Consider the following 25,077-nt stretch of genomic DNA (forward strand, 5'->3'; position numbering starts at 1 on the left):
ATTCTTTTTGATGCTATTATAAATGGAATTCTTAAAAACATGTCATTTTTGGATTGTTCCTTATCATGTATGAAACACAGTTGATTTTTATGTGTTGATTTTGTATCCTGCAACTTTGCTGAATTTGTTTATTACTTTTAATATTTTTCTGTGGAATCATTAGAGTTTTCTACATATGGGATCATGTCATCAACAAACAGATAATTTTGCTTCTTATTTTCTAATGTGGACACCTTCTATTTCTTCCTCTTGCCTATTCTGGCTAGAATTTATAATACTATGTTGATGTTAAATAAAAGTGGGCATCTTTGTCTTATTCCTGATCATGGAGGAAAAGCTTTAAAGCTTTTAGTATTTTACCATTGAGTATGATGTTAGCTGTGTAAGCGGACAGTTTTTAAAGGAGCTTAAAAAGAGGTAGAATTGTGAAATCCTGGGACTTAATTAAAATTATATCCCCCATATTCCTAGCACCTAGTCTGGCATATAATAATTACTGAGTGAATGGACACATTTTTAAAAATGGTAGTTTCTCAAAACTGAATGAGCTACAGGTGCCTCTAAAAGGAGGGGCAATTTGGTATTCATGAGGGTGGTAAGCATTGAAGAGTGATGAAAAAGGAGATAAGAGTCATTGGGTTGCCCACTGACAAGGTGTTTGTTCCTCATTGTGGGCAACAAAGCAAAGCCACTTTACCCTTTGCTTGGATAGCCTGCTTAATTCTGGTTATTTTCTCCTTCTCTATATTAGCACTTAACAGCTAGAAGAAAATAACATATGTTGTATCTCATTGTATTTATGAGTACTGAATTAATAACTTACAGCCCATTGCATAAAAAGAAAATGAGCAAAATGCTGTAAATTATAGATAGAAGTTGTTAATGTGAGTAGAGTGTACAACATATGCCTCACTGTGCACGGCTTTGAAATAATGTGACTGATTTAAATGACTTGAGGCTGGCTTCATTTTAATGTGGAATGGATGGAAAGCATTGAGTCACCACCATTTCATTAGGAAGGCTATGTTCTTCCATTGGACCTTGGCCCCTCAACTTGAAGTAGATAAAAATTCTGATTGCCTATAGTCCTAGAATGGGAAAATCAAAAGATTTTTATTTAATATGTTGGCATATCTATTCGTGTGCACTTTTAACAAGCAAATTCTGAATATGAACTAACATGGCCTCCCTTTTCTCCTTTAACAAGGTCATCTGAGTTACAGATTTAAAAAATATGTTCATTAAATGCAGAGCTTGTTGATAACTTTGAGAAGCAGCAGGATGTAGTGGAAAGAACAGGCCCTTTTGTCTCGGTGAGAAATTTTCTGGCTGCAAATAATTGAAACTCTATAGCTTGTGCCAAACAAGATTTTAGAAGACCAAAAAGGTGTTCTCAGGATACAAGGCTATCTTACAGGCTCACGCGGGTCTGAGGCCACTCAGTCTGAGTTTCTAGGGCCATGTTGTCTCATCTCTGCTTTCCCTCCCACACCTGCTCCTTTCTTGTCTCTCAGCAGACTGGCTGTCTCTGCTCCTGTGCACATAGCCAAGCACAGCTGCCCTGCCCTGGCTTTTTATCCCTGCCAGTTCAAGGGCCAGCAGAGGCTGCCTGGCGTCTCTGATTTCCAGATTTCTGGAAGAGAGAATCTGGTTATCTCATCTTGAGTCAGATGACCACTCCTGATTTGTTCATTTATTAATTCAGGAAGACTCTACGAGTTTTGGGAACTGTTTCAGGCACTGGGATTCATCTTACCCTCATGGAGCATATGTGTGTGTGTATGTGTGTGTGTGTGTGTGTGAGAGAGAGAGAGAGAGAGAGAGAGAGATAAAGGAAGAGGGACTCTGAAAGCTTATTCTTTTGGGCTCGGTTGAGGGTTGTAATTTTCAGAGGAAGGGATGTATGGGCTTGGAATTTGGATAGACCTGGACTCTAATCATGGTTCCTCCCCTTACCAGCTCTGTGTGACCCTTGGGCATGTTAAATTACCTCTGTCAGCCCCAAGTTTTGAATCAGCAAAATGGGAGTAATCCTTTATAGGGTAGTTATAAGGATTAAAGTGAAATGGTGCCTGCAAAGCCAGGAGTGTAGTATCTGCCACATGTAATCAGAGCTCTACCACTTGGAACAAGTTATTAAACCGGTTTGAATCTGTTTCCTCATCTGTAAAATGGCAAAGAATATCACTTACCTCATATGCGTATTGTAAGGATTAAACCATGGTAAGTACACCAGGGTGCCAGGAATGTGTACATAATGGATACTCAGTGTGGTCGCTGCTCTTCTTCTTCTTATTGTGAGTCACATTTTTTCTCTTCTAGTTCCCATTTGGCCGGCGCTTGACTTGTGACATCTACTGGCATGGAGTTTCATTTCACGACAATGACATATTCTCCGGTCAAGTGAACAAGTTTCCAGGTATCTGCTGTTATTGTTGACATTTAAACATGTTTCTAGGGCCAAGTCTCAGGTACACTCTTCTACTAAAACATGACAGTTATTTTTGAGATCAGATTTGAGGACTCTTAATTGGGAATTGCTGTGTTCACTAGCCATTAAGGGTTTAAGGATTGGAGACAGGCTTTTAAAGGTTCAAAGGCAGGCTTTCTTGGTCTAATGCCACTGGTGGAAGAACATGGTTTCCACTTTTTGGGTTATACATATAATATGGGGTTCTAATGAGAGGAATATATTCTGAAAATGAAAAAATAATAGAACATTTCATTCTTGCGGGAAACAAAAGCACCAAAATTCTAGGCATATGTCATAGAAATGGGGTATCAGCTTCCCTTTTCTTTAAGTATTATATTTGGAGGTACCATTTTTAAAACCAAATATACTGGTCTCCATATTAAGTACTACAGGCTGCACACAGCCTCTGCCTTTTACCTAATGACATTATCTCAGCAAGACTTATCCTGCAAGGAGAAATCTTAGTGCTAGAAAAGCATCATAGCCAGCACTAAGATATCCCTCTCACTCCACTACCAACCTCCCAATACAACTTTTTTGTTTTGCATTTTAATCTCTACCACTTTTCTGAGATGGAGTCTCACTTGGTCACTCAGACTGGAGAGCAGCAGCACGATCTTGGCTCACTGCAACCTCTGCCTCCCAGGTTCAAGCAATTCTCCTGCCTCAGCCTTCCGAGTAGCTGGGATTACAGGCCTGTACCACCATACCTGGCTAATTTTGTATTTTTAGTAGGGACAGAGTTTTGCCATGTCACGTTGGCCAGGCTGGTCTCGAACTCCTGACCTCAAGTGACCCACCTGCCTCAGTCTCCCAAAGTGCTGGGATTACAAGCGTGAGCCACTGTACTGGGTCTCTTCATTATTTTTGATGGCTGAATGAAGAGGATATTTAAGATGGTAGGACAGCTTAGGGAGAAGGAGCACTGGATTAAGCTGGGTATGATGCAGTCAAAGGGCCTTCCACTTATTTTTTTAAAATGTTAATATATTACACAGACCATATTATAATGCCATAATAAATACTTTCTAAAAAGAACATCACCCTGAATCCCATATCTCATTTAACAAAACAGCAATATGAATATTTCTATATTTCCTCCCAAACCTTAAGCAAGTTTACTCATCCTTTTTGCATGGTTGCAGTCCTGGTGTAGTTGCCTAAATATAGGGTGTTTTCTCTTAGTATTTTATCAATTTTACCTATTTTAAAGGGAGAATCAATTTACTCTTTCCTTGAAATTCTATCCCACGTCTTTAAGAAAACGCATTGCAGAAAACACAATAGCCATACGTTATACACGGGGTGGTAGTTATGCCACATCCACTAGGGGTTTTCACCTAAGCATGCAGTCTTACAAGTTCACTACCATAGGCCACACTTGGCTCAGATTCACTTAGAAGGATACAGGGCAGGAAACACGGCTTGCTGGACAGTCAGTGTCAAGCATTTCTCTTCAGTGGAGTATTTGCAAGAGTTCCAGAGACTAGTCTCTGGCCCCTCAAGTGAAAGCTCGGGTGCAAAAGGACAAGATCCACATTGGTGGATATGAGTCTTTCTTGGCTTAGATGCCCCAAAGAAGCCAGTATCTTTTAGAACTGCTCCATAGTATGCCTTCTAAGGTCCCAGCAAGAGTCATATTAAGTTACAAGAATCATTGCACTCAGAAAAGCCTAGAGCTATGACTTTCTACTAGATATTTATGCAATTTACCAAATCTGGGATCATTTTAACCATATGCTTTGTTGCCTAGTAATTCAGCTAACATTCTACCTTCATTGTTTTCTAGGGGAACTGAGATAGAAAGTTAACCCAAGGTCAAATTTATCCTTAGAGAAGGAGAAAGGGTTTTGTTACAGAACAAGAGTAATTCTTGCAGCCAGAGTTCTTGCCCAACAGTTTAATGGGATAGCTATTATTTTTTGTGTCTTGCTGCTCAGAAAAGGATGCTTTGTGATGCCACTTAAAGGACTTATTAGGATATTGGGAGAATACAGTTTGGAAGAGAAAACGCTTTGAATGAGGACAGAGTTCCTAAGACATGAATCATCAAATGAGGCTTTATTTACATTTTCCCCATTTGCTCATGCCTCATCTAGTGGCTCAGAGTAGGAAAGAAGTAGCTATAGATCTACATTTGGAATACAAATTAGAAATATAGAATGAAGTACCCACAAAGGATTAGTTTTATAAAGGTGATAGAATGATATTCATTCCAAAGAAGCAAGTTTGCCCCATCCCATGTTCCACATGCCGGTGATTGGAACATAGACTTTTCCACATTACTAACAGAAATTAATTAGTTCTAATGACAAAGCAGGCTCTTGAACCTCTAGGCAGAGGAACAGTGCTGCCACACCCTCTACCCTGTGAAAGGTAGTAACCCTCAGCAGGGGGGTAATTCCAGAACAGTCTGTCCTCTGATACCAGTTTGTGTCCAAGCTTATCTTCTGTCTCTCATATATCTCATTATTCTAAAATGCACTTTCTATGCATTGTATATTACTTAGGGTAAGTTCTAGTGGATATCCCAGGCAAGTATAAACGCTTTATGTGCTGGGTCAACGGAGAACCGATATATACAGATGGAAGTGATTAATTTTGTTTGTGTCAGCACATTAGATTTTAGTCACTTTTCTATGGGTAATTTCCTGGTTCAAATTACATTATTATATTTTGGCTGATGAATTAAGACTTTCTATGAAAATAATCTGATTTAGATATGTCTAAAGAAAGTAGATTATTAGATATGTCTACTTTCTTTAGATGTATCTAAATCAGACATGTCAGATTAGACATATCAGATTTAGCTTTAAGAAAGTCCAAAACTGTCCATTCTCAGGTTCTGAGCAGGTCTTTTGCTGAGTTTCAGGGTCTGAGATGTATGGCATCACATGGCAGGTGGTACCTGAGAGCCCACCTGAGGAGGGGGCTTTCTGCTGGAGAGGGAGGGAGCTTCAGTGAGGAACCTGTGGGGACAGCCATCTGTCAAGCATTGGTCTGGGCTCTGGGGCTATAAAGACACAGAGAAAGGCATGTAAAGAGAGAAGACAAGTACAGCCTAGGGGCTATGCTGGAGGAAGCTGGAATGCTGTGGGGGTCCGGAGCAAGGGCAGGCAACCTAACCCAGATTTGCCCAGGGAGCAGCAGGGTGAGAGCTCCTGGAGAACAGGACTGGCATGGAAACTGAGCCTCCAGGATGGATGGGCCTGATCCCCATGCCAAACAAGGGAGCAGAGTTGGTGCAAAGACAGAATGCCTTCAGCATATTGCTCGTTCAGCGAAGGGCAAGTGGCCCACCACGGTTAGAGGGCATCAGGTGAGCAGGGCAGGGGAGGGGTGATGAGTAGGAACCCAACTACAGCATTGTTAGAGCCTGAAGGTCATGGGGAGCCACTGAGGAATTTTTAAGCCAGACAGTGACACGGGTCAGCTTGCATGTTAGCAAGATCAGCCAGAGGGACACATTAGAAATGAGATGGCTCAGAGAACAAACAGAGATGTAGCTCAGAGTCTGCTGCAGCATCCACCCAACAGATGAATGAATTAGTGGCAATCAGAATAGAGAGAACAGGATGGATCTGAAAGGATTTATTTGTTGTTTGGTGGTTCTAATGTGTTTTTGCCAAGAATTATTGTTATAAATAATATTTTGATTGAATAGTGCTCCAAGTATAGCTCAGTTTTAGTTTGTTTTGTTTTACATTAACTGGGTTAAGTAGGGCTGCATGGGCAAACCTGAGATTGAACTGTTATGCTGTCAGTTAACTTGAATGGGATGAGACCCACCAGGCCTTGAGACTCCAGCGTAGCAGACAGAAAAGCCCAGGCCTCAGAAGGAGGGGCAGGAGGTAAGCCCTTGGTGTCAGAAACTCCCACCTGAATTAGGAGGTTTTCCCAATCGATAGGGGAACTGCCCTCACAGGGACATCTAGGGATAGACCTTATTGAGAAACCTAGGTGGGCAGTCAACCTCAAAAGGAGCTGTTAGGTAGCAGGACCCCAGACACTGGGCGAAAGTCACAGACAAGAGGATTCCAGCCCTTGCAGGGTGGGCTTGAGGGGAACAGAGGAGAGGTTGGAGAGAGGAGGGGCATTGGAGAGAACAGAGAAAAGGACGAAGCTCTGCATTGCTAAGGCAGCCACTCAGGCTCCAGGAGCAAAAGATAAGGTCACCAATATTTGGATACAAGCAATAGAACACCGGAAAAATGGGTAAAATCCTTCTTATGTGATTGGAATACAAAGTCTAGGTCAGACTTTTAGCAGAAGGGAGCTGGGGGTTAGACCTAGAGCTTCTATCTCAGTTCAGAATTGGTCCTAGAGCCCAGGGAGGGGACACAGGTGACGAGGGGTCAGGTGCTGCAGCTGCTTAGGGAAAGGGGACAGGGCCTGGAGCCAGTAGGGCCTGAAGTCAGCAGAGCTGGCCATGACCTTCCTTCTCACAGATTTACTCTGGGAACGCGTGCCCTGGATCAGCTAGAAACCCTGCTACGCTTGTCAGGGTCATAATGGAGAAGATGCCACTCCCACACCTGTCTCTGAGCCACCTCCAGAGGTGGAGATGCCAGAAACTTCCATGTGGGTTCTAGTGAGGGGCCAGAAACTCTTTCCCCGGTGGCACTGCATAGGAGTACAGCTTAGATATGGAGGAGCAAAGGTTTGGTGCTAAGTGGATTGAGAGAAGTCTGTACGCGTCCCTCCTGGAGACAGACATTCAGGCAGGTTTGGAGGGAGCTGCCTCCGGCCTGCAGGCAGGAAGTGCCTGGCTTCCAGGGGTGCTTCTTAAGTTGGCCATTTTCAGTAGAAAACTGCCTGGAGACATGAAGGTAAACTTGGAAACATCTATTAGCTGGTGTGGGGCCTGATGATGCACATTACAGAAGGAGCCATTGCCGATATTAAATGAATATTGACTGAATTTGCTGGACATAGATTTTCACAAAACTTTTCTGGAGCACCCAGACTGCCCTCAAGTACCCACAGCTCTCTGTGTTGTGTGAGCCCTTCTGACCTGCTGAGGGATTTTGGAAGAGAACATTCCCCCGGCACAACGACTTTAAAGTGCAGAAAATACCTCAACACTATTTGGTCAGGAGGCATCCTCTACGTGGAGTAAGGTGCTGTATTACAGTTAGTTATGAAGGCTTTAAGTTCAATACGGTAACTAAAATGTTAGTAAACCTCAAGCAAAAGGATTCCAAAAAAGTTGAAGTTTTGCTTTGTTTACTTTATGGTCAGCTCTAGTGTTTATAATGCAACAATTCTAATTTCGAGGGAGAATAAAAGGAAATAGCTGTGATTTTCCAGACTCCCTTCTTGGGAAGCTCAGAACAGTGTCCTCAGTGAGTTTTCTTGACTATTGAACAGTCCGTGTTAGAGCACAGTTTATTAGTGCTTTTTAAGCTCCTTTATTTCTTACTTAATCCTTCCCTACATCCTTCTAAACAACAACTAAGACCTGGGCACTGATGTCTTGAAGCTGGGATCTTTAGATTTATTGCACTTTTTAATATGCTGATGGAAGCAAGAAGTTGGTTCTTAAAACTTTCCTTCCCAGATGTTTACCCTTTTCTTCCTGAACGTGGGAATTTAGAGGAAACTCATTCATTCTGGCTGCCCATTTGGAATGTGTGATAATTTGGGCATGCCAAGCTGACATGGAACTTTGTATTTTCTATTAAAAATAGCTTTGCCAAGCACATTTCTGGTATCAGTAATGGAACTGTTTGGTCTCTTTCAGGGTAAAGGCCATTTGTAGCCGCCATTTTTGGCAATGATATTTGTCTTAAGAAACAAGCATGATAGCCGGGTGCGGTGGCCACGTCTGTAATCCCAGCACTTTGGGAGGCCGAGGTGGGTGGATCACCTGAGGTCAGGAGTTCGAGACCAGCCTGGCCAACATGGTGAAACCCCTTCTCTACTAAAAATACAAAAATTTGCTGGGCATGGTGGTGCACACCTGTAATCCCAGCTACTCAGGAGGCTGAGGCAGGAGAATTGCTTGAACCTAGAAGGCGGCAGTTGCAGTAAGCCAAGATCATGCCATTGCACTCCAGTCTAGGCAACAAGAGCGAAACTCTGCCTAAAAAGAAAAAGAAAAAGAAATAAGGATGATGCCAGGCATGGTGGCTTACACCTGTAATTCCAGGGCTTTGGGAGGCCAAGGCAGGTGGATGGCTTGAGCCTAGAAGTTCGAGACTAGCCTGGGCAATAGTGAGACCCTGTCTCTACAAAAACAAAAACAATACAAAAATTAGCCAGGCATGGTGGCACACACCTGTAGTCCCAGCTACTCGAGAGGCTGAGGTGGGAGGATCCCTTGAGCCTGGGAGGTGGAGGTTGCAATGAGCTGAGATCATGCCACTGCACTCCAGCCTGGGCATTAAAGCAAGGCTGTGTTTCAAAAAAAAAAAAAAAGAAAAAATGAAATAAACATGCTAAAATTGATAATAATTTTTACCTATTTGCTTAAAATTTGCTACAATATATAGTACTCAGTTTCTTCTCTTGTCAGAGTTACTAATGATGTTACAAGAAAGAAAATCCACCAACCTTTTTTTTTTTTTTGAGACGGAGTCCTGCTCTGTTGCCCAGGCTGGAGTGCAGTGGCTCGATCTTGGCTCATTGCAAGCTCTGCCTCCCAGGTTCACGCCCCCACCATTCTTTTAATGTTTTATAACAGTGAGACATTTCAATTCCCTCTGGGCAAATTAATGAGATAGGATCAATGTCAGTGTCAGTCCTTATAACTGAGGAACTCCTACAGATTGCATTTTTTCCCTTGAAGTATAAATTATGGTATTCTTTTTATTTCCTGTCCTTCATTCAAGGAGACAGATTTTATGCTGAAAGATGTGTATTTTCCTATTCCATGCCTTTAATACTCATGAAACAGTAAAAGAAATAAACTTAATTAAACCTCTCATAATGTAACCAGAGTCCACTAGATGATATTCTCTAGGGTACAAGACGGAAGGAATCCCAGAAGCACGTAAGGTGGCCCCAAATTAAAGAAGGTATTAAATTTTAAGTGCAAGATATAAATGCTTCCCTATTCATTACCTAAGGGGGTGACAAAGAATAAAAGAATAAACTAGGTGAAAACTCATTCCTTCAAACTGATGCTTCATTTTTATAAAGAGAAAAGAACACCCGTCCGTTACCTCAAGTTTTTCATTAACTCAGTAGTTCTTTCCAAACCATGAGTCACCGCTGTGGGGAACAACTCAGACCTTTTTTAAAAATCCTGCCTGAAAAAGAGAATATTCGGGTGGGTGGTTTTAAAAGTCCCGAATAATGGCTGTTTTATAGCTAGTAGCCCACTGTTGTTAAAACCTCACAGCGTCTCTTCTCCCCAGGCATGACGGAGGTGGTGCGTAAAATTACTCAGCAGAGCAGTGAGAACCATGCAGAATCTCTTTCCTGAGGAGTACAACTTCTACCCTCGCTCATGGATTCTGCCTGACGAGTTCCAGCTCTTTGTTGCTCAGGTAGATGGCACTCCGTCCCCATGACCCCTGAATTATATTATGGTTGCAACTGTGTGCTGGGTCCTGTGTGCTGGGAGCTGGGACGGGGGTCCCAGGGAGCTGTGACTAAGGGAGCATCTTAGCAGTACACAGTAGGTGTTGGCGGCTATCAAAACAGCTTGCAGAGTTGAACGAGTAGGGTGACAGGTAGGTAAACTGAAGAAACGGGTCTTGACACAAGGAGACAGCCCTAAGGCGGATATCAGAGCTGGATCATGGAGTCAGGACGCTGGGGAGCCGGGGAGCTGGAGCCGGAGCAGGTGGTTGGGCCCCCAGGTAGGATGGGGCCGCTGGGGGAATCCTAGAGCCGTGGCCTCGCCGGCTTCCTGTGGCCTGAGATGTGGGAGGTCAGGCTCTGTTTAAAGGCCAGGGAGCAGGTCTGACAAACTCATGGGGAACCTTTTAAGTGTTTTGCTTTAAACTTGTTCCAGAATCAATTGTCAAGTGACCCATTCCACCTCGAAGCACCAGGTTTGAGCATTTAATACACTGGAGCCCTCACCACTGATTGTGAAGTGGAACTCAGAATTGCCATTTTTGTTAGCCTTTTAACAGTTTCATTTAGGATCCCTTCAAAGCCTTTGTGTACAAGTTTCACAGTCTGTCCCATAACTCTGGGGTAACTATACAACCAATGCCTGTCTAATTGTGATAAGGCTAACACCATTTACTGTTCCTGCTATGTTCCAGGCTTTGTGCTAGAAGTTTAACATTTTTTATTTATTTTTATTTTTGTGTTTTTGAGACGGAGTGTTGCTCTGTTGCCTAGGCCAGAGTGCAGTGGTGCGATCTTGGCTTACTGCAGCTTCCGCCTCATGGGTTCAAGCCATTCTCCTGCCTCCGCCTTCTGAGTAGCTGGGACTACAGGCGGGTGCCACCACACCAGATTTTTTTTTTTTTTTTTTGTATTTTTTGTATTTTTGGTAGAGATGGTGTTTCACTGTGTTGGCCAGGCTGGTCTCGAACCCCTGACCTCATGCGATCTGCCCGCCTCAGCCTCCCAAAGTGCTGGGATTATAGGCATAAGCCACCACGCCCAGCCCACATTATTTCTTTTAATCTTCACAGCAATCTTGTGAGGCTGGTTTTATTATTATCCGCATATTATGGATGAGGAAACTGAGGCTTTGAAAAATTTAGCAACTTGCTTGAGAAGTAAGGTTTAAAACCTAGAGCTATTTCCAAGGCATATGCTTTCTATAGTCTATTTTATTGCCTCTGTATTGTTTTGGTTTTAATATTGAATTATAAAACTTGTAATAAAATTATCATTTACTAAACACAAAAACAGCTTGAAGTGATAATTTTTAAAGGAAGTTTTCTCTGAGATGGTGGTCACATGGGTTTATATACATTGCTTAAAATTCACCGAACTATTAACTTAAAATGGGTGCATTTAATTGTATGCAAGCTATGCTCCAATAAAGTTAATTTTAAAAGATAATTCTCAGCTGTTCCTCATAATTACCCCCCCCGCCAATGTCTCTCTTCTGTGGCTCTGCTCATGCCGTTGTTGCTATGTGGAATACCTTTCCTTCCCAGCTTTGCATCCAACTACAGTCATGAGTCACTTGACGGGCACACATTCTGAGAAAAGTGTCATTGGGTGATTTCATCATTGTGCCAACACCATAGAGTGTGCTTACACAAACCTAGATGGTATAGGCTCCCACACATCCAGGCTATATGGTATAGCCTATCGCTCCTAGGATACAAACCTGTATAGCATGGTACTGGACTTAATATTGGTAAGTCTTTTTTGTATCTAAACATAGAAAGGGGAAAATACTGTATAAAAGATGAAAAATGATACACCTATGTAGGATACTTCCCTCCACTCCCCACCATCTCAGGCGAAAGGGTTTGGGGTCAGGTATGTTTACCCTCCACTCCCCACCATCTCAGGCGAAAGGGTTTGGGGTCAGGTATGTTTACCCTCCACTCCCCACCATCTCAGGAGAAAGGGTTTGGGGTCAGGTATGTTTATCCTCCACCCCCACCATCTCAGGCGAAAGGGTTTGGGGTCAGGTATGTTTACCCTCCACTCCCCACCGTCTCAGGCGAAAGGGTTTGGGGTCGGGTATGTTTACCCTCCACCCCCACCGTCTCAGGCAAAAGGGTTTGTGGTCAGGTATGTTTACCTTCCACTGACTTTTCAACTTCCGGCTCCTTCATTGCTCCAAAATCCTAACTACCGCAAGGAAAAAACACACAGAGAGGCCGCAGCACAGAATCAAGAGACATGCAAGATTAAACTACACGCCTGACCACACTTGAACCCTGGCAGCATGGCACAGACACAGTGAGAGACACGAACATGGGGTCAAGCCCACGCATACGGTGACCAAAGGAATTCCCAGCTTGGTGGCTCCCATTATCCCAGGGGCCTGCACCGAAGCAGGTGAAACCCACAAGGGCCCTGCACCTATGTCCACTGAGGCATAACCTGTGAACCAAGTCCCACATGAGGGTGTGGGGTCCCCAGAGTACACTCAGAGCCACTTGGGAGCATCAGGGAACACACCCACTTGGGTGACCAGAGCTTGGTTGAAGACCCAGCTGTGCTGTAACCAGCATTGAGGCTGGATTTTCACCCCAATCTTCAGGCTGCAAAGCCGACATGCATTCCACAGTGGCAACCCACCTCCTGCTTTGGCCTAGAGCTACTCTGCATCTGGAAGCTGATGGACAGTGAGAGTTAGCCTCATCAGTGATAGGAAAAAATGAGCCCAGAGTCCCCCTGGGGGTGCCTGTGGGGCTGAGAGAGGCTCTGGAGGGAGGTGGATGAAGTCCAGATCTGGAATTCTGCACTCCAGCCTCCTGAGCTGCCAGGACTCTGGACTGCTGCCCTCAGCAGGAGTTGAAGCAGTAGGACCACCCACGGTTCTGCCTGAGGTCACCCTCTGTTCTTGGTGGCCCTGGCAATCAGAGTCCCAGGCACTGGTCACCTTTCATTCACTCATTTATTTATTTAAGACAAAGTGTTGCTCTGTTGCCGAGGCTGGAGTGTAGCGGCACCATCTTGGCTCACTGCAACCTCCACTTCCTGGGTTCAAGCAATTCTCCTGCCTCAGCTTCCCAAGTAGCTGAGGTTACAGGCACGCACCACCACATCCAGGTAATTTTTGTATTTTTAGTAGAGACAGGGTTTCGCCATATTGGCCAGGCTGATCTTGGACTCCTGACCTCAGGTGATTCACCTGCCTCAGCCTCCCAAAGGGCTGTGATTACAGGCGTGAGCGACTGGGCCCGGCCACCTTTCTTCTATTCACAGTCTGTCCCTCGTTTTATTGCTTGACTGTTTAACTTACATCTGCCAGGCGAAGAGTCAGAGCCCTGGCATTGGGAAGTGGTCAACTCACGGGTTGGTAAAAATAATTTACCAACAATAGTATAGGTTTGAAAAAGGAAAGTTTATTAGAAAGGAATCACACTGCAAAAGGGTGCAGTGGGGTGCCTTATTGAGAGAGGATTGAGCATGCCGCAGTGAATTTTCCTTAGGAGCATTTACGGAGCTTAAGAGGGGAGCTTGAGGGTAATTTGGGACACATTAGCCACGTAGGTTATAATAATGATTACATTTGTAGACGTTTTGGTGCCTTAATGTAAGCAAGCATTGCAAAATGAGTTTCCACATGGCATTTCAGAGATGTATGGACATTTTAGTTACTTACAAAAGTTGAACGAGGCCTGGAACCAGATGCCGACTTTAGATACTAGAGAAGTTTAATTATTATTCCCAGGGAAGGAGTTTTGCCTCCGGATGGCCTGTTTGATGGTCACCAGGGGGTCTTTGCTCCCTTCCAAATTCCGCAAATTAGGAGTTTTTTACTCCATTCTCTGTTCAGTGGTCACCAGGTGACTTTTACTCTCCTCAGCAACTGCCACCCTTTCTAGACTGTAAATCTTCCTGAAAGCAGGGATCATATCTGTAGTAGTCCATTCTCACACCACTATAAAAAACTGCCCAAGACTGGGTAATTTATTAAGGAAAGAGGTTTAATTGACTCACAGTTCCCCATGACTGGGGAGGCCTCAGAAAACTTACAACCATGGTGGAAGGGGAAGCAAATATGTCCTTGTTCTCATCGTGGCAGGAGAGAGAAGTGCCAGCAGGGGAAATGCCAGACATTTATAAAACCATCGGATCTCATGAGAACTCACCCACTATCATGAGAACAGCGTGGGGGAAACTGCACCCATGATCCAATTATCTCCACCTGGTCCCGCCCTTGATATGTTGGGATTATTACAATTCAGGGTGAGATTTGAGGGGGGACACAGAGCCAAACCATATCAATATCTGAGCCACCTCTGTATCATTCACACGCATTGCCCCATCGACCCTCAGGACACCCCTTTGAGGCTGAGTTAGCATCTGTCCCCAGGGATAATAGGAGGCCTCAGAAAGCACACATGGCGGCACCGGACAGACCTGGAGCTGGTTCCAGCTCCTCCACTCCTTAGCTGGTGTCTCTTTGTGCAGATTAGTGAAACTCTAAACTCCTCTTTTCTCTTGGGGGTCAGGCGCTGATGTGGAAAGGAGACATAGCAAAGGCTCAGAGTAACTACGTGAGCGACTGTTGTCATGTCCTCATTGATATGACAGGAGGAAACAGGCTTAGTGGAAGGCTTGTCCTGTCTTGCTGCCCAGCAAGGCAGTGGGGGGACCTGGTGCTCAGGGACTCAAATTCATTCCTCTAAGAAAAGTGTGAAGAGGGTACACAGATTCAAAGACACTCTATGTAGTCTGTTCTTCATGATCAGATGAGAAAACACCATGAACGGCGTGTTTCTAAGCTTAGCGAAGAGCAACGTGGAATGAACCCCAGGGGTGAAGGAGAAGCCCTAGGAGGCCCCAGGCAGCCTTCACAAGAGCAACTGGCGGCTTGATGTCCAGCAGATTCCTTTGTCCATGGTGACCTCTCCCTCCTGTCTCCTGACCACTGCCTCAGCCCTGCCTGTTCAAACGCCTAGAGGAAGTGGCTATTTTTCCTGCGTGAAGTCTCCTGGGGAAAAGTCTTTGAATCCTAGTGCCTGGGGGAATGAAAGCATCTAAAGTGACAGCATCAAGGCCCAGAAGGCCGACTCAGGGATGAGGTCCGGGAGGAAATCACTTAAACCTCACCCCTCTGCTGCCCTGAACCTCCTGCAACCTGGACATTGGGGTGGCACCCAGAGCACTGGCTTAGCTGTGAAGACAGGAGTGTGCACTCCAGCGCTGCCTTCTCCTAATAACTGGGTGATCTTGCAGAGTTACTTTGAATCTCTAAGCCTTGATACCCTCCTCTGTAAAAACATACAGTTTGAGGGATTAAAGCTGAATACTTTTTTAAAGTACATGCCACAGTGAAGTGATCGACAGCATCAACTTCCTTCCCCTTTTCCTTTTCCCCTCAGAACTCCCCCCTCATAGTTATGGATTCTCCACATCTTCAGGGCAGAGATCTGAAACAGTGGAGGTTGAGGTGGTAGGGGAGTTCAGTCTAGGTTTTCTGTAGCTATGAAAGATGGGTACCATGGTCCTGTTTCCCCCAAACTGATGTTGAAACCTAATGCCCTCCAAAGTGATGAGTTTAAGAGTTGTGGCTTTTTGGAATTGACTAGGTCATGGAGGTGGAAATTTCATGGATGGGATGAGTGACCTCTTCAGAGAGGCCCAAGAGAGACCCTTCATCCTTTCTAGTATGTGAGGACACAGTAAGAAGCCACCATCGATGAACTAGGGAGTGAATCCTCCCCAGACACCGAATTTGCTGGTGACTTGGTCATAGATTTGACGCCTCCATAACTGTGCGCAATAAATTTCTGTTGTTTATAAACCTCCCAGCTTATGGTATTTTGTTATAGCATCCAGAGCAGACGAAGACAATGGGTGACTCTTGCCACAGGAGTGTAAAGGTCTCGTCGGTGTAGTGGAGGGGAGGGGTCTCTCCCAGCCCATGGCCTGCTCTGATTACTGAAGCAAGGACCCTTATGCCCTCAACACCATTTACGAGATGGCTCCAAGGCTGCACCTGCCAGGACATATGGCCCCTGCTGGGTACGTAGAGAAAGCTGACATGTGCAAACATCACTCACTCCTCTTCCACTCTTGCTCTCTGTTCTCTCACTGTATTGATCAATTCATGTTCTAGATCCTACCAGTGCCAAAATCACCTTTTCTGTTCCCCGTGCTCCACTTTAACTTGTTTGAAAAGAGATAGCTCCTCCCCACCATTGGACAATAATTGCTTTACCTGGGATTGAGGAGAAAGGCAGTGTGAGCTTGCCTTGGAAGTCAAAGCCACTGAGAAACCTGAGCCTGGAGGTGCATCACACACAGGTCCAGAGTTTTCTCTTCTGGGCTATTATGGAGAAATGGCCATCCTGGAGGAAGAAGAAGCTGTCTCCCAGGGACTTCCAGGCCTTGGCGGCCCAGGGAGGCTCACTCAGCAGGCCCAGGCTCAGCTAAGACATCCCATTCTCAAAGCCCTGGGGACAGAGGCAGCTCCCTCTCCCCAGAATTGTCTCCCCAGGTCTCTGAATCCTGGCAGGAAGGGGGAAGAGCCTCAGCATTTTGTAAGAAGAGAAGGGCAGGCTTATGGTTCAGCCACTGGATTATAGACACTGTCCTGGGCTTCCACCCCTGATGATACCTGAACTTACAGCTGAGCATCCTCTCCTGGAGTTCTGTGTAGCTTCTTGCTTTCTGGAACTCCTTCCTGGCTGTGCCATCCACTCAGTTCCCATTTCAAGGAGTCCCTTGTGGTTGACATTTGAATACTACCTTGCAGGAGTCAGCATTATTTCACACCTTCAGCATGGATCATCTCTTTCCTGCTTGAAATGCCTTCCTCTCCAGGATTCCAGGATCCCACACACTCCACCTCAGTCTCTTACCAGGTTCCCCTTCTCTGCCCCTTCTGTCTAGGAAGTGTTCCTTTTGCAAAATAATGACCACATCTGTAGCTTCAGCCCTGACTTCACTCCTGGACTCTAGGTTCATTTATCTATCTGCCTCTGCCTCCTCTGCAAGCATCTCAAATTGAGAAGATCCACAAAAATTGTTGAATTCACACATCCAAAAACTGTTTTGCCCATCTTCCTTGTTTTTGTAAATGGCATCATCATGTGCTCATTCCTGAGACTAATGCCCTAGGAGTCATTCATGGTTCTTCTCTTTCCCTGGAAACACTGGTCTGGCCCATAAGAGATTCTCCTGAATTCTACCTTCTAAGTCTTTTCCTAATCCAGTCATCTTCCCTGTCTCCATTGTGACCAGTGCCATTCAGCATGCCATCATTTCTTGCCTGGACAATGCAACAACCTCTTATCTAGCCTTTCTTTCTTCCCTCTGAAATAAAAATTTATTATTCCCTCAGAAGGCAGAGTAATTTTCTGAAATGTGCATCAGACTGCATGATTCCAGTGCACACTGAACATGGTTCTACATGACAGCCAGTCTCCCGAGTTATCCAGCTCACTTCCACACCTCACTGTGTCCCAGCACACTCATCCTTGCCTTCTTTCAACATCTCAGGGATGTTTCTCTGCCTAGAGTCCTCCCCGCAGGGCTGCACACATAGCCACCCATCTCCCATCACTCAGGCTGGAGAATTACCCACTCAGAAAGGCCTCCAAAGACATTACAGTCAGAACCTCATGTTTCTTCCCACCTCAGTCTCTCTCTCTTTATACTCTATTTAGATTTATATTATCTTTCTCTTTTTTCCCTTCTTTTCTGCTTTTTTTTTTTGAGATGGGGTCTTGCTATGTTGCACAGGCTAGAGTGCAGTGACTACTTACAGGCGTAAGCATAGCTCACTATAGCCTCGAACTCCTGTGCTCGAGTAATCCTGCCTCAGCCCCCTGAGCCCACGGACACATGCCATGGTGCCTGGCAAATATTTAGATTTTTTCACAGCACATATTACTACCTGAAATTGGCTCAACATTTTCATTATTTACTTATTTATTGTCTTTCTCCCTGGCAGTAAACCATAGGAACATGTTCTCTGAAGTATGCCCATTAAAAAATTGTGTATATGCCTAACCCCAGCTACTCAGGATATTGAGGTGGGAGAATGACTTGAGCCCAGGAGTTTGAGATCAGCTTGACCCATATAGCAAGGCCCCATCTCAAAAAGTATATATTGCATGTATTGGAAAATTATTATAAAATTATTTATTGTATACATTGCATGTATATACTTTGTGTATAGTATACATATGTAACATGTGCATAACTAACATTTATTATTTTAACCATTTTTAAGTGCACAGTTCAGTGGCATTAAGTACATCCACACTCTTTTCCAAACATCACCATCTTCCATCCCAAAACTTTTCCATTAACTGAAACCCTGCACTCATTAAACACTAACTATTCCCCTAATCCAGACCCTGGCAACTACCATTCTACTTTTGGCCTCTATAAACAGGACTACTCTAGGCACCTCACATGCGTAAACTCATACGTTATTTGATGTTTTGTGATTGATTTATCACAAAATAAATGTGGAATTACAAACCAAAATATGGTATATGTATATGTGTGTATATTTACTCATGGATTCGATTTACCAGAAACCGTTATTTTTATATGCCACGGCTTCCAGTTACTCTTTGGGGTCCTTTTATTTAGATTTGAAGGAGTCCCTTTAACATTCTTTTTTGGGCAGGTCTTGTGGCGATGCACCTTCCACCATTTGTGTTTCTGGGAATGTCTTTATTGTGCCATCATTTTTGAAGGGCAGTTTGTTCAGATATACAATCCTTAGTTGAGAGTTGAGTGTTTCCTTGTTTGTTTTCTCAGCATTCTAAGTATGTCCTCTGACTGTCTTCTGGCCTGTAAAGTTTCTACTGAGAAATTCCCCGATAGTCTACTTGGGAATCCCTCTTACATGGCAAGTCACTTTCCTCTTGCTCCTTTCAAGACTGTCTATTTTACTTGGTTTAAGGCAGTTTAACTATAATACGACTCAGTACAGGTCTCTTAGGATGATTCTATGTGGACTCATCAAGCTTCCTGAATTTGTAGATTCAAGGATTTCTTGGGAAGTTTTCAACCATTATGATTTTGTAAAAATAATCTCTGTCTTTCTCTCTCAGTATCTCTCCTCTCTGAGACTTCCACAATGCATGTGTTGGTTCACTTGTCAGCGCCTTATAAGTCCATGAGCTCCTTTTACTTTATTTATTGTTTCTGTTGTTCCTCAGACTCGTAATTTAAACGACCTGTCTTCAAGTTTATCGGTTCTTTCTTCTCACTCTTTGAATCTGCTGTCGAACAGCTCTAGTATATTTTCCAATTTGGTTACCATATTTTTCAGCTCTAGAATTTCTGTTTGCTTCTTTTTTTTATAATTTTGGTTATTTTCTTATCATTTTAATGTATATTTGTATATTGCTTTTCTTATTTTCTTTAGTTGTTCGTTTGTGTTTTTCTTTAACTCTTTTAGCATATTGAAGTGTTGTTTTACTTTTTTTATCTAGGAAGCCTGATGTGTGTTTCTGCAAAGACAGTTTCTGAAAACTTATTTTGTTTTGCAAATGGTTGATGTTTTCCTGTACCTTTGTGTGCCTTGTAATCTTTTGTTTAAAACTGGGCATTTGAAGAAACAGGTACCTCTCTCAGTCTTTACAGACTGATGTGGCATACTTTTGCTAATTGGTGAAAGACGTCCTAAGTCTGGATCAGCCTGGGATAAAGCCTTATGGTCATTTTAGGTATTTTCTGGGCATGTGTCCTCCCTGGGCGTGTGTGTGTGTGTGTGTGTGTGTTGCGTGTCTGTGTGTGTTTGTGTGTGTGTGTGTGCATTGTCTTGTTTTCTTCCCCCAATTTCTCCCATATAAACAGCCGCTTTTACATGTCTTAATGAGCCTCATTCAGCTTCTCTCAGGCTCAGGCCTGAGATGTTCTATTGCATTTCTCTGCCCATGTTCCTTTGCCCCAGGTGTCCACAGTCTGCAGCCTCCCCACCAGTTCTCCCATGCCTTAGTGTCTGCCATTGCTTTTCAAGGCTTCCAGCAGCCTGAGAGCCAAGCCATGGCACCATTCTCCACCTGAGCTCCCAGCCAGGCAAAACAGAAACAAGTCTCTTGGGCAGCCACATACAGAGTAGAATATTACAGATAAATGCTGTCCTTTTTCTTCCAGCTTGAGGGAGGGAACTGGGAATTGTGCTGCAAGATGCCAAGGATGGGTAGAGCGAGGGTGAATATAAATTTCACAGTGTTTCCTGCTGGCTTAAATGTAACTTTTTCTTAATTTGGTGTTTTCTTAGTTGCTGTAGATGCTAGACTTGTTTTCAGAGCTCCTATAAAGTTATTGTAGTCCATCTGTAGTTGCTTTCCTAATATTTCCATGGGGAAACAAGTGTTTGAAGCTTCCAGTCCACTGTCTTGCTGATATCACTCCTGGCAAGCCCATTTTTAAAATTATGGAACTAAGACTCAGAAAAGCTGGTAAGTGACAGCACTTTGACTAAAATCTGTGAATGTGAATCTTTAGACTAGTGTTTCTTCTACACGGCTGACCTCAAGCTGTCCTTCTAATAATCAGAGTGATAATAACGACGTGCATACAAATGGCACACTGCAGTTTAAAAACTAGCTTTGTGGCCGGGCGTGGTGGCTCACGCCTGTAATACCAGCACTTTGGGAGGCCGAGATGGGCGGATCACAAGGTCAGGAGATCGAGACCATCCTGGCTAACATGATGAAACCTCGTCTCTACTAAAAATACAAAATAATTAGCCGGGCGTGGTGGCGGGTGCCTATAGTCCCAGCTACTCTGGAGGCTGAGACAGAAGAATGGCATGAACCCGGGAGGTGGAGCTTGCAGTGAGTCGAGGTCAGGCCACTGCACTCCAGTCTGGGTGACAGAGCAAGACTCCGTCTAAAAAAAAAAAAGAAAAGAAAACTAGCTTTGTTTTCTTGTAAGGCATCTAGAGTTCCTGTTTAGGGTAGTTGGGAGAGAGGGGAACTGTCCCATTTGCTAGATGAAGAAACTGGACTATTTGTCCAAAGTCACATGCAAATTAGTGGAAAACTCATATTAGTTTATCTGCCTCCATATGGCCATTTTGGCCTCTGCTCCACACTTTCAGAGGCTTGGAAGGTGCAGGTGGGAAGATGAGGAAAAACATATCAGAGAGGGATATATTACAGGGCAGGTACCTCACCTTCCCTTACCCCAGAAGCTGCCTGCCATGCAAAAGCCGCAGGCCATGGCCTGTGAGAGTTCCCTAGAATTAAGCAATAAAGGGAAGAGTCATGGGGAGGGTCAGAAACCTGAATTCCAGGTCCCTCTGTGAGCCCCAGCCTCTCTGTACCTTGGTTGTGCAGTATCTGCACTGAGGCCTGACCCCATCTCCTTGTCTAGGACTGCTGGCCTGTTCCTCTCCCTCCTCTTTACCCTCCCAGGCTCTGTAGGGACAGCTTGAAGGCTTCCCTGAACCTGGATCCAGTCCCACAGCCAGGACTTCCCTGTGCCCACCTCCTTGGTGACAAAATCTACCCTGGCTGCTGGCCTGGTTGGGGACAGTGGGAGGAGAAGAGGCTGCCCAGCGCTGCAGCTTTTATTCTCTGAAGCCAGAGACCCACCCTGGGAGATTTTATCAGGACTTCTGCTCCCAGATCCCTCCTTCTACAGACACCCTGATCCCCAGGATCTAAAGCCGCCTCCTTGGAACTCTCTTCTCAGTCAATGCCCTGTCTCCTGAGTGGGTCCCAGTCCTCCCTGCTTCCTGCCACCCCCTGGGAGGTCCCAGCCCTCCTGCACATGCCCACAGCTGTGGAGTTGTGCAGGCACAGCCCCTGGGATGTGGCCTCATCGTAGTGTGCAGGGAGGCCCTGCAGTGAAAACCTGCACACTTCTGCACCAGGACACTGGAGTCTGCCGTCCTCCCCTGGGCTGGGGATGGGGAAGCAGCACCTAAGGCTTCCTCACAGGTGACAAGCCTGCGGCCTGTGTGGAGGCCACCAGGTGAAGTTAACTACAGGAGTGGTTAACTGTACAGTCTCTAAAGCCAAGTTATTGTTGGGTGTGGAAAACAGAGAATAGGAGCACACAGCTGAGGCTCTGCAGTGATCACTAATTTTCAAAAAATAATTGGAAATTTTTCTCTAGTTGCTAATTGTTCAAGAAACTTAGATCATGATGAAAATAAATACAAAATCTGAACTACTGTATAATGGTTTCTAACAATCTTGAACTTGGACTTGGTTTTCAGAGTAAGGGAACAAGGGAAAGTGCAAATTAACCTGGGAGGTTATCTGGGCAGCAAAAGCCTCTCAGGAGCATATGTAGAGTCCAAGGGTGGAGGAATCTGAAGCGCTTTTGGTATGAAATTCTTTTATAAGCAATTTTCTTCGGTCCTCTCAGAAGAGACCTCTAACTGTATTCTTTTAGCGTGTCAGAAATGATGCATCTAGCTGCTTCCTCAGCGTCTTGTGATTGGCATCTGAAGTGGAGGGTGATCTTGTGTGACTGAGCCCCCAACCTGTGGAATCAGCTGCTGTCTCCAGGTAGATAGTGTCAGAACTGAATTGAATTGGAAGAAACTCAGTTGTATCTGCTGGGGAATCTGTAGGATTGCTTGGTGGGGAAACTCCCCACAAATCTTGGTGACGGGAGGTCACAGAAGTATTGCATGTTGATGGTTGAGTGAGGAGATGGGAAAAGTGCGCTTTGGCTGTCTTCTCCCTGTCTCTCCTTCGAGGGTTTGTCGGCTGTACACCGATCTCCCAGCAGCTTCTGCGTCTTTTCTCCCTCAGATGTTCTCTCCTGTACCCTCCTCCTTCAGTGAGATGTAAACAAGCTGCCTCATGTGTCTTGTCTTATTGGAAGCCCGGGGCTTGACACCAGATATTTATCATCTCAGGATGTGTGCACCCCACAGTTCTCTACCCCAAAACTCTTTTTCTCACTTTCTTAAACAACTTGATTTTCAGGCATTGCTGAAAATGCTTGACTTTCAAAAAAATATCAAGACTCATCTTAAGATCTGGATTTTGCAGTGCCTTTATTACTTCATGTGTCTTCTGCTTATTCTTATGTGAAATTGTATTCTAGGTACTAATTAATTATGCCAAGGCTTTCTTCCCTTTCTGGATAACTTGCAGTGTTTGGGATGCTAACTGCATGGTGTCCTTACTGTTTTGTCAAACATCAGCCCCTTTATTGCCTTGGTCCATCAAACAAGCCCATGGTCCTTTATTTATTTTCCAAGCCTGGTTTTCCTGCAGGGATAAGCACTGACCCTGATGGTCCCTCTAAGGTCACGTGTGTGGCTGTGAAGAAGTTCAGTGGAGCAAGTGCCAGACAGAGGCAACACAGCCCAGTCCAGATCCCTGCCGGCCCTGTCCACAGCCTCTCTGTCTCAACTCCTTACTTAAGGAAAGGACAGAATGCCCCAAAGGTCAAGACAAAGCTGGGGCATGTGAGAGCTCTTGGGACCATGGGAGAGTGGACAGCGACCCCAGGAATCTGCTCAACACTGGGTGAGGAAGGTAGATTGTGTTTATCCAATTTTCTAGGTCTTATCTCCAGAATTCGTCACAACTGCATAGGAGACCAGGTGAGTGATTGCACCTAGACCCTCCCATACAGGTGGGATTGCACCTTAATTGATCTCGCTGTTGATACTGGTGGATAACTCCATTTGGTTGGCCAAGAAGGATGTCTAAATACACATGACAATGGTGAACGAGGTAGAGAGTCAAGAAAGGCTGGGTCCAAAGTAAAGAAGCAAAAGTTTCTCTGACACACAGAGTGGGTGGAATTTGGGAGCCCAGGCAGCAGAGCCCCACAGAAGTATCTTCACATGGAGCAGAGCCCCATTCAGCCTAGGATTGAGGGCTCATTCTCAGGATGGACTGGTAATACCTAGGCAGTGCTTTGGACTTAGGAGAGCCTCAGGGTACTAGGGCATTCACTAAAGCAGGACCCAGGACATAAATATAGTTCTAAGGATTAAAGCCCAGGGTGGGGCTTGGCTTCAGAAACCACACTATCAGATTCTGGGCACCAGGTCAGTGTTGGGCCGGTAATAAGGATCTTTACCATCAAGTCCCTGAGTGTGTGGCTGTAGCTGTTGAAGTACTACAGGACTTCTGGTAGAAGGACTGACACTTTCTGTAGATAGGGATCAAGGGGCTTTGCTGTGTTGAGGAGGCTGCATGTAGAGGCCAGAAACTAGGCTGAGCCTGGCAGGTTGGAAGGTCATTCATGGACCGAGCACATGGGCTTCAGTCCACGTGAGCCACTTGGCATTATTTCACAGCCAATGGGTGCTGTTTGTGAATGTTCCTTGAATGCATATTTTGGTCGAATGAGAGAATTCATTCATGTGAATTAATGAGAGAGGGAGTTGGAATAGTAAGAGGCGGGCACAAGCAGCCACTCATTAAACTCTGCGGAATTAATGAATGACTAATACAAAAAGGATCACCAGCTGGAAAAAAAAGTCACTCCACGCACTCCTCTAGTGAGAGGAAAGAATCATGAGGTTGTGGCACATGGCAGGGTTTGTTGGTGGGTCAATGACAAGCTTTCAGTTTGGAGGATGACTTGGGTACATTGGAGACAAAATAAATCCGCACAACTCTCACCTTTTTGTGACACCTTGTCACACTGCATACCTATTTTACCTTCAAGACAATCTCATGAACTGGGTATTTTTATCTATATTGTAGAGCCCAGAAGCTGAGCCTCAAAGGTCCCTCAGCTCTTGGACACCTAGAACTGTGCAGTTTGAAACAAGCCATGGTGAGAAGTGTTCCCTGAGTCAGGGAGAAGAGACTGGCTCCACAGAAACAAGCCCTTAGCCAGGCAGGGCTCAGGAAGTAAACGTCAGTGGCTCTGAAGGCAAGGCTGGTGCATTCTGATCCTGGACACAAGGTGACTTTTGCGCTGCAGGATGTGAGCAAGCTAATTTCCAGGCGTGGATCACTTCGGGAAGAAGGTCTACTGGCCCGTGTTTGAGGCAGGAAGAGAAATGCAAGGATTAAATTTATACCAATTTTGCCACAAAGTAACAGATTGTGAAATCTCACAGATCCAAGTGAGGTAGGCAATGTTCACTG

General features: G+C 44.8%; 1 long non-coding RNA gene across 1 annotated transcript in view; it reads left to right on the forward strand.

Moving 5' to 3' along the window:
* Positions 1-10,020, forward strand: part of LOC134756415 (uncharacterized) — a 46,138-nt gene extending 36,118 nt beyond the window's left edge. Inside the window, exons 2-3 of the long non-coding RNA XR_010131272.1 lie at positions 2,323-2,419; positions 9,835-10,020. This is a non-coding gene — a long non-coding RNA (uncharacterized lncRNA). The remainder of the gene's footprint in view (positions 1-2,322; positions 2,420-9,834) is intronic.
* The last annotated feature ends 15,057 nt before the right edge of the window (positions 10,021-25,077 follow it).

This window comes from Gorilla gorilla, chromosome 17 (assembly GCF_029281585.2).
Source record: "Gorilla gorilla gorilla isolate KB3781 chromosome 17, NHGRI_mGorGor1-v2.1_pri, whole genome shotgun sequence".
NCBI lineage: Eukaryota > Metazoa > Chordata > Mammalia > Primates > Hominidae > Gorilla > Gorilla gorilla.